Source organism: Strix uralensis, chromosome Z, assembly GCF_047716275.1.
Source record: "Strix uralensis isolate ZFMK-TIS-50842 chromosome Z, bStrUra1, whole genome shotgun sequence".
Lineage (NCBI taxonomy): Eukaryota > Metazoa > Chordata > Aves > Strigiformes > Strigidae > Strix > Strix uralensis.
This window is the reverse complement of record NC_134012.1, coordinates 21,161,576-21,175,141: the sequence shown is the minus strand read 5'-3', so window position 1 is coordinate 21,175,141 and position 13,566 is coordinate 21,161,576.

Genomic DNA, 13,566 nt, shown 5'->3' with positions numbered 1-13,566 from the left:
GCATAGTCCGTAATTAACTACTCATTAGAAAAACTAAACTGAAATCAAAATGGTGAAGAATCTTTTATTTTTAGTAATAAGTGTTTTCTCTCACAGAATCTATAAACATTCATTTCAAATTACCCTGAAGATTGTTCAGCTGGAACATCTTGTCTAGACTGTGCTTTTGCCAAGAAAGGTTGGACCAGATGATCCTTGAGGTCTCTTCCAACCTGGAATTCTATGATACTATGATTATTAGTGGATTATTACTGCAGGACAGAGATCAAAAGACTGAAAATTCCAACACAAATGAGCACCAAAAAATATTGCACCTTTAACCAAAGCTTAATGTTAAGCTTGCAGAAGTGACCAAGAAAGTAATGAGAATTAAGTATATAATCTTGGATTAAAAAAAAAAAAAAAAAAAAAAAAGAAGAAGAAGTATTTTTGCAAGCTGCACAAGCTGAAAACATACTGTCTATTCTTACAGATCAGAAATTTAAGATCTGCAGGTTAAGAATGTATTCTAAGTGATGAAATAAAGCTTATTTCTATTACCTGCATGCATCTCTAATTTTGTCTTCTGACTTCAATTTGGTGCAATTCATATGCATGTTAAATACCTGTTTGTAATTATGGTATGTAAAACACCCATCAGCACATGAATTCAGTAATTTCTTTCTCTTTAAAAACACTGCTAAGTAAAACATCACTCGGAAACAAGAAGCAAACAAGTGAATTAAGTATGTAGTGTTATAAATAGGAATAATATGTTATCAAAAATCTCATTGATCATCAGATTTTTATGAGGGGTCAAGAGGATAAGGCCATATAAAGTTCTTACAGTAAAAATTTCTGCATTTTCTAATGAACAAACTTTTCCAAAACCCATAATAGAAGCTGCCATAGATACATCTGAATGCACTAATATGTCTTGTACTGTATGATTTAGGATAATCTCTAATTAACAACATCTTTTAGAAAGACTTGAATCTACTCTGATAAATGGTGAGGAAAACAATTCTTTGCCTTTGTCCTATCATGATGAGATAAACAAACCCCCTAATGCAGACAACAATTAGTTTCAGGGCTTTTAGATGTTTTCTTAAACATGAACAAGAATGTGGGGGTTGGTTTTTTCTTTATGTAATAGTGTTAGGAATGAGGGGATGTGGGCTTTACATGTCTGTTAGAACAGCTGGTCACTATATAGTTGAAGATTGATCATTTCATGAGCTAATTCCTGAATAACCCTTTGAAAAATATGCAATTTGATATAAATGGCAACGATAATATGACAATCCCTTGACAGTCATAATGTGAACTTTTTATGAAGAAGAAGGATTCAGGTCTAAGGTTTAAGCTAATAGTTACTTCCTTGATCATATTAGCTAGAAGTATAACAAAACCACTGAGACTTGCTAATGTCATAGCCTTAGCCAGCAGAGGAATTCTGGGGAAGATATAACCAAGGACTTGGTTGCGTTTATCTTTTACATGGTTTGGACATTAGCCAAATAGTCAACAATTACTGACTATTACTGAATGTTGAATCGACATGGACTGCGCTAATGTAATCCAAGTGTGGTCAACTGTGCTACTGTTATTCAGACTGTGTTATTCAAATTAAAATGTTGGTTACTTTTCATAAAATGTATGGCTAAATTTAAGAAAAGTTGACCTGGCATTCCTTTGAAGTAATTTTGCTATAAACACTGAAGTAAAATGACCATATTTTGCTATTACTTTATGTACGCTATAAAAACACTCTGTCAGTTTAAGTGAATTTTTCTTATGTTCCTTATATTTATTCTTTAAATATAGGAAATCTGTCTGAAGTTAATTTACTGCATCAACTTTTAGTGTTCATTATAGATTGCAAATATTTTCTCATATTTCTAATTTAATGCTGTGTTTTCTGTAAAATACCTAGTAGAAAGCAGAATAAGTAAAATTGTGTAAATGTGAAGTTTCTGTTAGTCAGAACCTGGCAAATCAATGGTCAGATTAGTATTCTTGTTTCTTATTCTGCTCTGGAGGCTCCTATTCGAATGTCAATACCAAAACTTTGATGATTATATTCTTTTTCAAGCATCCGAGAAGTTAAGATCGATGTTACACCTTGCAAAAAAGCAATAAAGCTTTTTTTCATCTTGTTTTATGGTTGGATATTACCCAACATTTTCTTAACAGTGTCCACTTTACACTAGTATCCAGTTTAGGGTAACCTGACGTTCAGTGTTCTTTGTGTGTTTAATCTCTGGGTAGAAGATGTAATTCACATCGTCAGCAGAGCTGTTGCATACAATGCCATTTTTGATGAAGTTTTCCATCAAAAATTAGTCCATAGGTTTCAGATGGCTTTCTTATGCATCCTTCTCTTTCTCATTACTTCTGAAACGGAATTTTTTCTCATTGTCATCATCATGTATTTCATTGTCTTGCAAGACTAGGACCACTACCTTTGAGTCGTGGTCTTCATAGTAACGACACTCTAACTACAAAAGTTGTTCCCTTGAACTTTTAACTGTGTTCAGTATTTCTTCTCACTGTTAGTCTGGACATTGTGCTGATGCTTGCTAAACAGTTATTCTATTTCATTCCAAGAGAGGTTTCCAATACTGTGCTAACTGATACTTTCTTCGTATGGATATCCATACATATTTTTTCAGCCATATGCAGTCAAACATACATTGTAAATGCAGACGTTCATCAAAGAGAGCATCAGAACTGCAACAGCATAGAAATACTGGCACAGTCAAGATAATGGAGAAAATAAAATGCATACACTGGTCTCACCACATAGGACTGGGAGAAATTTGTATCACATTATATTCAAAACAGCTAATTCCACATCTAACCCTAAATTGAAACTAACTTTTTATACCTTACAAAGCTCAGTTCATTGAGAAAAAAAAGTGAATACAACAGCAAGAATGTTCCTAGGTTTGTCCTTGTCGTGGTCCTTAAGTTTCCTCTTTCACCTCTCAGGAACAGAAGAGAGGCAGAAGTACCGTACTTGTTGCTGAGTATTTGACAACTTGACAAATGAAAAATAAAAGAACCCACTTACCAGCTTTGAGAGATGACTATAGTATATTGTTCTGTCATTTGACAGATGACCTGACCATTGCTATGGGAACAAGCAGGGAGCAAAGTACCATATGATAGAAAGCTGCTGCAGTGTGGTAAAGGCTAATAACATGAGATAAATGAAGAGGTTAAAAGGTTAGAAAAATACTGTTAGTTCCTATGTGTAGTCTGAATATGAAAATATGTTTCAGTCTTCAACAAGCTGTGGTAAAAGAGTGCGGAGATTAAAGGAGGAAAAAGAATATTTAGAACTCTCCACCCTCAAAACTTCCAGGTTTCTCCTTTGTGAATTTGCTTAGCATTTAGCAGTAGAATGGAGACTTAAGAATTGACATGAAATGCTTTAAAAATGCAATAGAAAAAGTGGAGTAAAATCAATAGTGGTGTGAGGAATGACTTGAGCAGCTTGTGTTTTCACAGTGGTAATCAAAAAGTAATTTTATATCCAATCATTTGTATCGATTGTTTGTGAAACTGTAATGCATTATACTATACACCTCGTTGTCTGGTTATAAATATGTGTACCATTTTGCTGGGCTTTTTCTTATTGAGTTTCATTTTCTTCAAGACAATTTTTATTTTGTGTCTTTAATACAGAGGAACAAAATAGCAGGCTATGAATATCATTTGAGCTAACAGTTTCGGCTTGTTATCTGCTCTCAGCTCTGTCTGGAAGAGAACAAAGGGGCACATGGCATAACAGAGCCCTTGAACTAGCACCGTTTACAGGTGATTCACCCAGCAGTTGTCAAGTGTTTTCTTCTTTCAGTTGCCCATCAATTGCTCAAAGAATTGGTTCACACAGAATTATATTTGCTTTTGAATGCAGAGCCGTCCCATTATGATACGGTATCAGCAAAATGCAGGGCATAAATAAATTCTGTTAAATACAGTAAAAAAACATTGTAAAGACACAGCAGAAAAGAGCAGACCTCTTTTTTATCAATCCCTTAATTTTAAATCAGTTCCTGTGTCTCATGAACCCACAACACCCACTAAGAGGGTGTGTGGGTAGGTGTCAACTGTTTAAATACATTATACAAGGACATGAAATTTTCAGGCAGAACTCCCATTGTACTTTTTTAAAAAATTATTGTAAGTAAATCACAATATCATAAATTACTCTGTCATATTTACTATTTTTCTTTCAAAATATATTTTGACTGAAAATTCCCAGAATTGGAATTTATTTTATTATCACATTTTATTAATATATTTTCCATGATAACTTATAGTACTAAACCATCCCAGATTCTGTTATTAAAAATTATTTTTTTTTATTTTTGCTACTTCTCATATTTATGGAGACCTCAGAAAATTTAATTCATCCCACGGTCTCCTGAAACTTAATGTGAAAAATAATGCATGCTACATTGAAAGCCATTTTTTGTACAGTGACTACTGAATCAAATACACTGCATTAAAAAAAAAAAAAAAAATCTTACTTCATTTGCTATTCAGAAAGGATAACCAGTTACAGAATGTAGCTTTTAGCCATGTTACCTGGTTGTCTTTCTAAGGTAGTAATTTTAAACTCAGTCTGATGAAATACATAGTCTGCTGAATGTGTAAATTCTGCATGCTAGAGGTGCAACAGAGCTTACAGATAGGGCTTCAGTTGTGCCTTGCACGAAGAGTAAAAATGAGCATTGCTGTGCTCTGCCCACAGGAAGCAGAAACTTGGAGTGTCTCTTTGGTGAAAAATATGATTTTTCTACATTTGTTTTTGTCCATTATCAGTGCAAGTTGAAATAATTATTTTTTCATAGGAAAATTGTTTTTAAATGTTTCATTTAGTGATGTCTCAACAAATTTATTTTTGGCTCAGTGCGATGTTTATCTGTTATCCTTCTGTGCATTATTGGAACTGTGGTTGGTACACAGAATCTGTAATTTCTGTTAGGCTGCATTCACTTCCCCTTATACCTGAAATACATCTGCCAGGACACAATGTAGTCATGAGAACCTTATGTTATGACCCAGGCTCATTTTCCCCACAGAGATTCTTTCTAGAGAGCCCTAATCATGAAAGAGAGCATGACTCTGAAGTTGTTTGCACCACAAACCTCATTAGGCTCATTAACAGTTCGGTAGATAATTTTAGGTCTAAACAATATATAAATGGAGATTTCAGATTTATTCAGAAAACTAAACCACTTTGATTCAATTTGTGCATATGAAAGGTGAAATATTTTGGTATGATTCTCCTGACAGAATGGGGGAAGGAAAAACTTTTTTTGTATGTGAAGATATTTCATTACCATATCTTCATATTTTGAGACTCAAAATTGGTATTTTCTGATTTGTGTCTCTTATTCAGAAACAAAGATTGTGGACTTCGGCACTGTAAACTAAAGGTCAAACATACAAGTCATGTTGATATGTACATATTCAACCTATATATTTATTATTACTTAACAATTCTGGGATACAGTATATGAAGTATAAGAGAATTCTTCCCATCCTTTTTCATTATATTGGATTTTCTTTTTTAAGAAAAGAAAAAAACAAAACCAATATAAACAAGCTTTTTTTTCATTAACTATGTCATTGCCATCCTTAGCACTTCTGTAGTACTCAGCTAGTTAATACAGTTCAATTTTATTTTTATTTTTAATTAAGATAACCATAGATTTTGTCTTTGGTTTACATCTCATATACAGTTGTGTTGTACTTATAAATTATTTATAAATAATAGTTATAGATTATTATTTGTAAATAATCAGAAATATTCACAATTTGGTTGGACTTACAGAAAAAAAAGAGAGAATGAAGGAATCTAACATATCTTACTTCTGGTCAGATGGAAAAGTAGACTAAGATAAGTCTTGCTGCTGTTATTTCCTTCCAGCAAATTTCAGAATTATTTTTGTTCCTCTTGGAATCAGAAGATTCAGATGAAGGCTGAAAATATAAATTATTCTGTATGTCCACTAACAGTCTGAGTTAGCTGAGTTTGAGCTAATCCTGGTTTTGTTTTCTGGCAGTGGGTGGTTCATGTTTCATCTGTGCTGTTTCATCTCTATGGTGAAAAAAAGCAGCAATTTCAATCTGAAGTACAGTGCTGGAGAGAAGATGGGTATCTCAGGTGCTACCCATCTTCACCACTCAGACACTGTTGTATTTTATGAGTCAAGCTTTGTCTTTTTTCTAGATATGCTTAACATGCTCAAGATTTAAAGACATTTTAGAATATGCTTGCATGTATTTTAGAAGACTTAGGTTAATATGGGTATGATATATGCTGATAAAAATTACTATTACAAAATCTTTTTCCTTGTTGGATGAATATGCAATAATTTCTCAATTTTTGTTTGCATTTTTTGTACCAAAAGAAACTCCTGTTAAAAAACCTGTACAGATCAGTAGTACAACTTTGTGTAGCACTACTAAAGCAGTTTCAGGAACATAGCAGAATTGTTTTGAGAATAAATTTTTGACACATTAAAATTGGGCAAGCTAATGGATTCATTCAGTCCTACAGAATAAAATTCATTGCATTTACATACATAAATGTATGATATCATTTTTATATCATTCAAAGGTTTTAAGGTCAGAAGAAACTGTTTTAAGTGATTTGTTTGAATTCATGTTTAATATAAGTCATACAATTGCCTCTTATGCTTTGAGTATCATGGCAATCTTGTATAATTGGGCTGAAGAATAATTTTTAAAAAGTTGTCACTGTTTGAGACACTTCAGTGAGTTAAAACTTCATCCACCACAGCCTTACACCTGTTGTTTGAATGGTTAATTGCCATCTCTCTCTTTTTTAAGCTCCTCATCACATTTTATTATATAAACTCTCTTTGAAGCTACCTTTGATATACATAGAAAAATGAAAATGCTGCTTCTGATTACATTTTGAAATCACAAAACAATTTGCAAGTATGTGTCAAAATGATCTTTTTCATGCCAAGAGAAAAATACCCTGAAACATTTCAGAACAAAACACTGCCATTAGCATAAACGACAAGCTTCACAATAAACTGCTGTAAATTCTGAGATAAGTGCTTGAAAAATGCTATGTCTGTTACTTCTCACTGCTTAGACTGCTGTATTTACTGCTAACCCAATTAGTCATGAGCAGCACCTGACTTCACATGGTGTCCTCCACACTGCTGAAGGGTGATTTGCACAGTAAGGTTTGGAAGGCAGAATTGCATGTGCAGTAGTATCAGCAGCTATACCCAAACTTTGCTTCTGCTCAGCACATAAAGCTGCTGCAAATGCACCTAAACTTCCATTTAGTCCACACAGTGTTTTAAGGCCAGATAACAAGTTAAAAAATTATATAACTGCATGGTAGTCTACTCCTGTCAAACATGAACTATTTGGTTTGATACAATTGAGGTACCTTGATTTTTTTCTTGGAATAAAATGTTTGGGTATTGTGGGTTTTTCACTTGTGGGTTTGTCAGGGGTTTTTTTGAGTTACGTAGGGACTTAAATACTGTTATCTGAGGTCTCAAAACTATATATAAAATATACCTAGGTATAATAAAGAGCAGTTGGAATTGGAGCAACATCTTACTTTACACTAAAATTAATGATGTTTGGCCTCAGTGAATTCTCCTTGCAAACATATTCTTCCTTGACAAGCCAAGCTCTCCCATAAGCAAAGCAGTGGAATGTCTAGGAGACTCCTCCAGAGGATAATTCAGAACACCTAAGGCTTCTCTTCTTATTGTTCCTGCAGAAGTCATCTCTGTTGACCACAGAATAAGCCTAGCCTCCTGAAGCAACAATTGCCTGTTACTTTATGCACAAATTACTTTAGAAATTAGAATGTATTTTCTTATGAAATTTAAGAACTTAATAAATTAGCATGTGGATCCCATTCCAAAAATATTAATGATATAAACTCTGCAGTAGAAATTGTTCTAAATCTATAAGACAAAATATCCTAAACTTCCTTTGTCTGATTTGGCAAACATTGTTCTTACATGACTTAGTTTCAAATAAAAGAAAACTACATTACTGTAGTGAAATAATACTATTTTGAAGTTGTGCATGTCAGAGCTCCTTAAAATAATGAGAGAGCTTTATTGTCATTCTACTGATGGGGAGATTGGATCATGGAGAGAGATCTGGCTTGGTTAGGATTTCCCATTTATGAAATTTAGGAGGCACATTTTCTCCTTGTGAAGAAGGTTTAGCATCTTGTCATACTGATTCTTATTAGCAACAATATTTTTAGTGGTCCATGTTGTATGAATTAAGCTATTATAAGTTCTAGGACAGAAATGGGTACCCCTGTGTTGGGTTTTACCCTTGCTAGCTCTTAATCAGATTGCAGGATGATATTCCAAAAGATAGAATACTATATTTTTCACTCAAAAAATTTAAGCAAGCTCAAATACAGTGTTTCAGAAAGACCAATGTTTTCCCTGCTCAAGTAGAATGTATGTGAACAACATCTTTTGCCTGACACTGACATATTCAGGATTCAAATTATTTTCATTTTGAGCTGCTGTTCCAATAACAATTGACACAGGTATCTCCAGTAACAGATTTAGAAGAGACTAAAACATCCCAGAAGTCGGATTTAAAAGTCCAATCTGTATTTTCAGCACTCCTATATTAAATTTAACATGAATTTGGTTGAAGACTAAGATGATGAAAAACAACACAAATTTCACTTTTTGTTATCTCTGACCATTCATTAAAACATACACATGTGAATTCAGATAGAACATGTGTAATGGCTGACTCAAATACTTCTTTGGAATGGATTTTATCTTTAAATCTTTGGTCCTATTGCAAAAGGATCTCCATTGATAAGCCTCCAAAAAGCACCTGAGATTGAATAAGTTAGTAAAGGAGAAAGGTAATTAGGAAGTTTGTGTCTAATCCAGGACTAATAGAAATCTTCAGATTTGAAATCGTGCCTTGATATTTCACTTACCTTTTTAGAACCAATTGTTACTGGCAACATTCAGTGATTTGTAAGTATCTTTACACAGTCTTCCCAGAAATTAAATAAGCATATTGATTCCTTTTGTCTTACATTCAGGGAACAAGGTTAGAATAAACTGTTTAGTGCATATATTATATTGATAATTTTATTTATACCTGAGTTACAGGTAAGAGAAGATAATAAAAGTAAATAAAAGAAGCCTGGCAAGCATGATGCAACGTAAACAATACCAATGACATTCTTTTAGATATTTGTTTTTATTTCAAGAGGCTTTCATTTCTTCTCTTTTTGGAGAAAGAAAAATAAATTGTAAAACCAAGGTTCAGCACAGAGGCAGACATAAAATAACTAACCTTTATTTTCTTTATAACTAGCATTTTTTGCTATTTTTTCATATTTTATAGAATCATAGAATGGTTTGAGTAGGAAGGGACCTTAAAGATCATATAGTTCCAACCCCCTGACATGAGGCAGGGACACCTTCCACTAGACGAGGTTGCTCAAAGCCCCGTCCAACCTGGTTTTGAACACTTCCAGGGAGGGGACAGCCACAGCCTCTCTGGGCAACCTGTGCCAGTGTCTCACCACCCTAACAGTAAAGAATTTCTTCCTTCTATCTAAACTGAATCTACCCTCTTTCAGTTTAAAACCAATATCCCTCATTCTATTGTTACACTCTGGAAAAAAGTCCTTCCCTATCTTTCCTGTAGGCCACCTTGAAGTACTGGAAGGCCGCTATAAGGTCTCCCTGGAGCCTTCTCTTCTCCAGGCTGAACAACCCCAACTCTCAGCCTGTCCTCATAAAGGAGGTGCTCCATCCCCCCGATCATCTTCGTGACCCTCCTGTGGACCTGCTCCAACGGGTCCATGTCTTTCTCATGTTAGAGGCCCCAGAGCTGGACACAGCACTGTAGGTGGGGTCTCACGAGAGCAGAGTAGAGGGGGAGAATTACCTCCCTCAACCTGCTGGCCACACTTCTCTTGATGCAGGCCAGGATACTGTTGGATTTCTGGTCTGCAAATGTACATTGCTGGGTCATGGTCAGTCTTCCATCCACCAATACCTCCAAGTCCTTCTCCACAGGGCTGTTCTCAATACACTCACCTCCCAACCTGAATTTTTGCTTGGGATTGCCTCTACCCATGTGCAGGACCTTGCACGTGGCCTTGGTGAACTTCATGAGATTTGCACAGGCCCACGTCTCAAGCCTGGCACATCCCTTCCCTCCAGCTCATTGACTGCACCACACAGCTTGGTGTCACTGGTGGACTTGCTGAGGGTGCACTCAATCCCACTGTCCATGTCACCAACAAAAATATTAAACACCAGTCCCAACACTGACCCCTGAGGAACACCACTTGTCACTGCTCTCCACTTGGACATTGAGCTGTTGACCAGAACTCTTTGAGTGTGACCATCCAGCCAATTTCTTATCCACTGAGTGGTACATCCATCAAATCCATGTCTCTCCAGTTCAGAGACAAGGATGTAATATGGAACAGTGTCAAAATCTTTGCACAAGTCCAGGCAGATGATGTCAGTTGCTCTTCCCTTATCCACCAACACTGTAACCCCATCGTGGAAGGCCACCAAATATTTCAGGCACAATTTGCCCTTAGTGAAACTGTGTTGGCTGTCACCAATCACCTCCTTATTTTCCATGTGCCCTAGCATAGCTTCCAGGAGGATCCGCACCATGATTTTGCTGGGCACAGATTTGACACTGACTGGCCTGTAGTTCCTTGGGTCTTCCTTTTTTCCCTTTTTAAAAACGGGGGTTATATTTCCCCTCTTCCAGTCAGCAGGAACTTCACCGGGGTGCCACATCTTCTCAAATATGGTTCTATCACAACGTACTTGTATCATATATATTTTGGTGTTCACATACTGACAAATCCTGCTTTACATGGAATTTTCAATTTTATATACATTAAACATTTAGATTTTTAATGTCATTATAATGTTCTAATTTTGCAATAACTTTGAAAATAGTAAGAAAGTTGCTGTAAGAAACAGATAAAACCAAGATTACAAAAAATAATGTGTCCTTGGAGATAAAAAATACGCAACAAATTGTTCTCAAGCTGTTTTATTGTCATATATTTGATAATAAGAAAAATGTTGAATATTGAAACAAATGTTGAATATTGAAACAATTATCTTTCTATTTACAATACTGAAATATCTGCTTTCTTTACATGAGGGTCAAAAGGACAATATTTTGAAAAGTTTCTGTTCTTTGAAGTTTGCTAGTTGAAAATAATGTAGCTATAAACCACCAATTATAGATCATATAGCTTTGAAAAACTTGAACCCTGTATTTTATTCCCAATAATTTGGCTTATTCTGTTGTCTGAACAGAATGGACCATACCGCTATTTAATAGATCAGAAAAGTAAAGTAAAGGGCTAACACTAGGATGAACTGGTAAATCATAGAAACATAGAATGGCTTGGGTTGAAAGGGATGATTAAAGATCACCTCATCCAACCCTCCTGCTGTGGGCAGGACATCTTCCACTAGACCAGGTTGCTCAAAGCCCCATCCAACCTGACCTTGAACAATTCCAGGGAGAGGGATTCCACAACTTCTCTGGGCAATCTGTTCCAGTGTCTCACCACCTTCACAGTAAAGAATTTCTTCCTTATATCTAATATAAATCTACCTTCTTTTAGTTTAAAACTGTTACTCCTTCTTCCATCACTACAGGCCCTGGTATAAAGTTTCCCTCCATCTTTCTTATGAGCCTCATTTACATACTGAAAAGCAACAATAGGGTCTTCCCAAAACCTTCTCTTCTCTAGGCTGAACGACCCCAACTGTCTCAGACTTTCTTCACAGGAGAGATGTTCCAGTCCTCTGATCATCTTTGTGGCCCTCCTCTGGTCCTGCTCTAACATGTCCTTCTTATGTTGGGGACCCCGGAGCTGGACAAAGAACTCGAAGCAGGGTCTCACAAACGTGGTGTAGAGGAACGGAATCACCTCCCTCGACCTGCTGGCCACACTTCTTTTGATGCAGCCCAAGATAGGATTGGTTTTCTGGGCTGTAAGCACACATTGTCAGCTCATACCCAAATTTTCATCCACCAGTATCCCCAGCTCCTTCTTCCCTGCAGGGCAGTTCTCAATGCATTCTTTGCCCAGTTTGTCCTGATACTGGGGATTGCCCCAACCCAGGTGGAGGACCCTTGCCCTTGGCCTTGTTGAACCTCATGAGGTTTGTATGGGCTCACTCATCAAGCTTGTCAAAGTCCTTCTAGAGGGCATCCCTTCCCACAAGCACGGGAACTGTACCGCTCCGCTTGGTGTACTTAATCCCACTCTCTATGTCATTAATAAAGATATTGAATAGTATCAGTCCCACTGTGGACCCCTGAGAAACACCACTTGTTACTGGTTTCCACTTGGACATTGAGCCGTTGACGGCAACTCTTTGGACGTTATCATCCAGACAATTCCTTACCCATATATCCATATATCTCCATTTTAGTGATGAGGATGTTGTGTGAGACCATGCCAAAGGCCTTACGGAAGGCAAGGTAGATGACATCAGTTACTCTTGCCTTGTCCACCAACAGAGTCCATCACAGAAGGCACCAGATTAGTCAGGTGTGATTTGCCCTTTGTGAAGCCGTGCTGGCTGTCTCTAGTCAACTCCCTCTCATTCACATGCCTTGACGTAGTTTCCATGAGGATCTGTTCCATGATCTTGGCAGACACAGAGATGAGGCTGAATGGCTGGTAGTTCTCAGGGTTCCCCTTTTTCCCTTTTTTTAAAAAATGGGTCTGATGTTTCATCATTCATTCCATTCACTGGGGACTTCACCTGACTGCCATGACTTTTCAAATATGATGGAGAGTGACTTAGCAACTACATCTGCTGGTTCCCTCAGGACCCTGCAATGCATCTCATTTGGTCCCACAGAGTTGCATGGACATGTTCCAGCATTGCATGACCAGGACACTGAAAACTTAAAAACTCTTTTTAATAAGTATAGCCTCCACTCATTACTGCTGCAGACAAGGAATGAAAATGGGACAGCATATTCTATATTTCACTCGCATTCGTACTGTAATTAGTAGAGAATGAATGGGTATAGACACCAAGTCAATGGTCTGGCATAGCTGAGCAGCGCTATGGTAATGATGAGGCAATCATCAAACTAGAATCATGTAAGAAAACAAGGCATTGGGATTCTCTTGTGTGCTTCTTCAAAGTTCCATAGCATGCAGAGATATATTCCATGCTCTTCACAAGCAGATGTTCAAATTGAACACTTACAGGGGTTCCTGCATGAATCCATAGAGTTTTACTGTATGTAATATTTGATACACTGAAGAAGTTTTTTGCATATGCATTTCATTTATCTTGTGGATTGTCCCTGCTTTGTTTTGTTTCGTTTCACTTCTACACATATTACAACATTTGGGATTTCATTTATATTGTAAAGCTCACAAACTCCAAATTCCAATGTTTGGATTATTTTCTTCAGTTTTGCTTAATTTTCAAATATTTCTTTCTTATTTCTTCCTCTCCTATTTTTTTGTTTTTTAATTAAGTTTTCTTT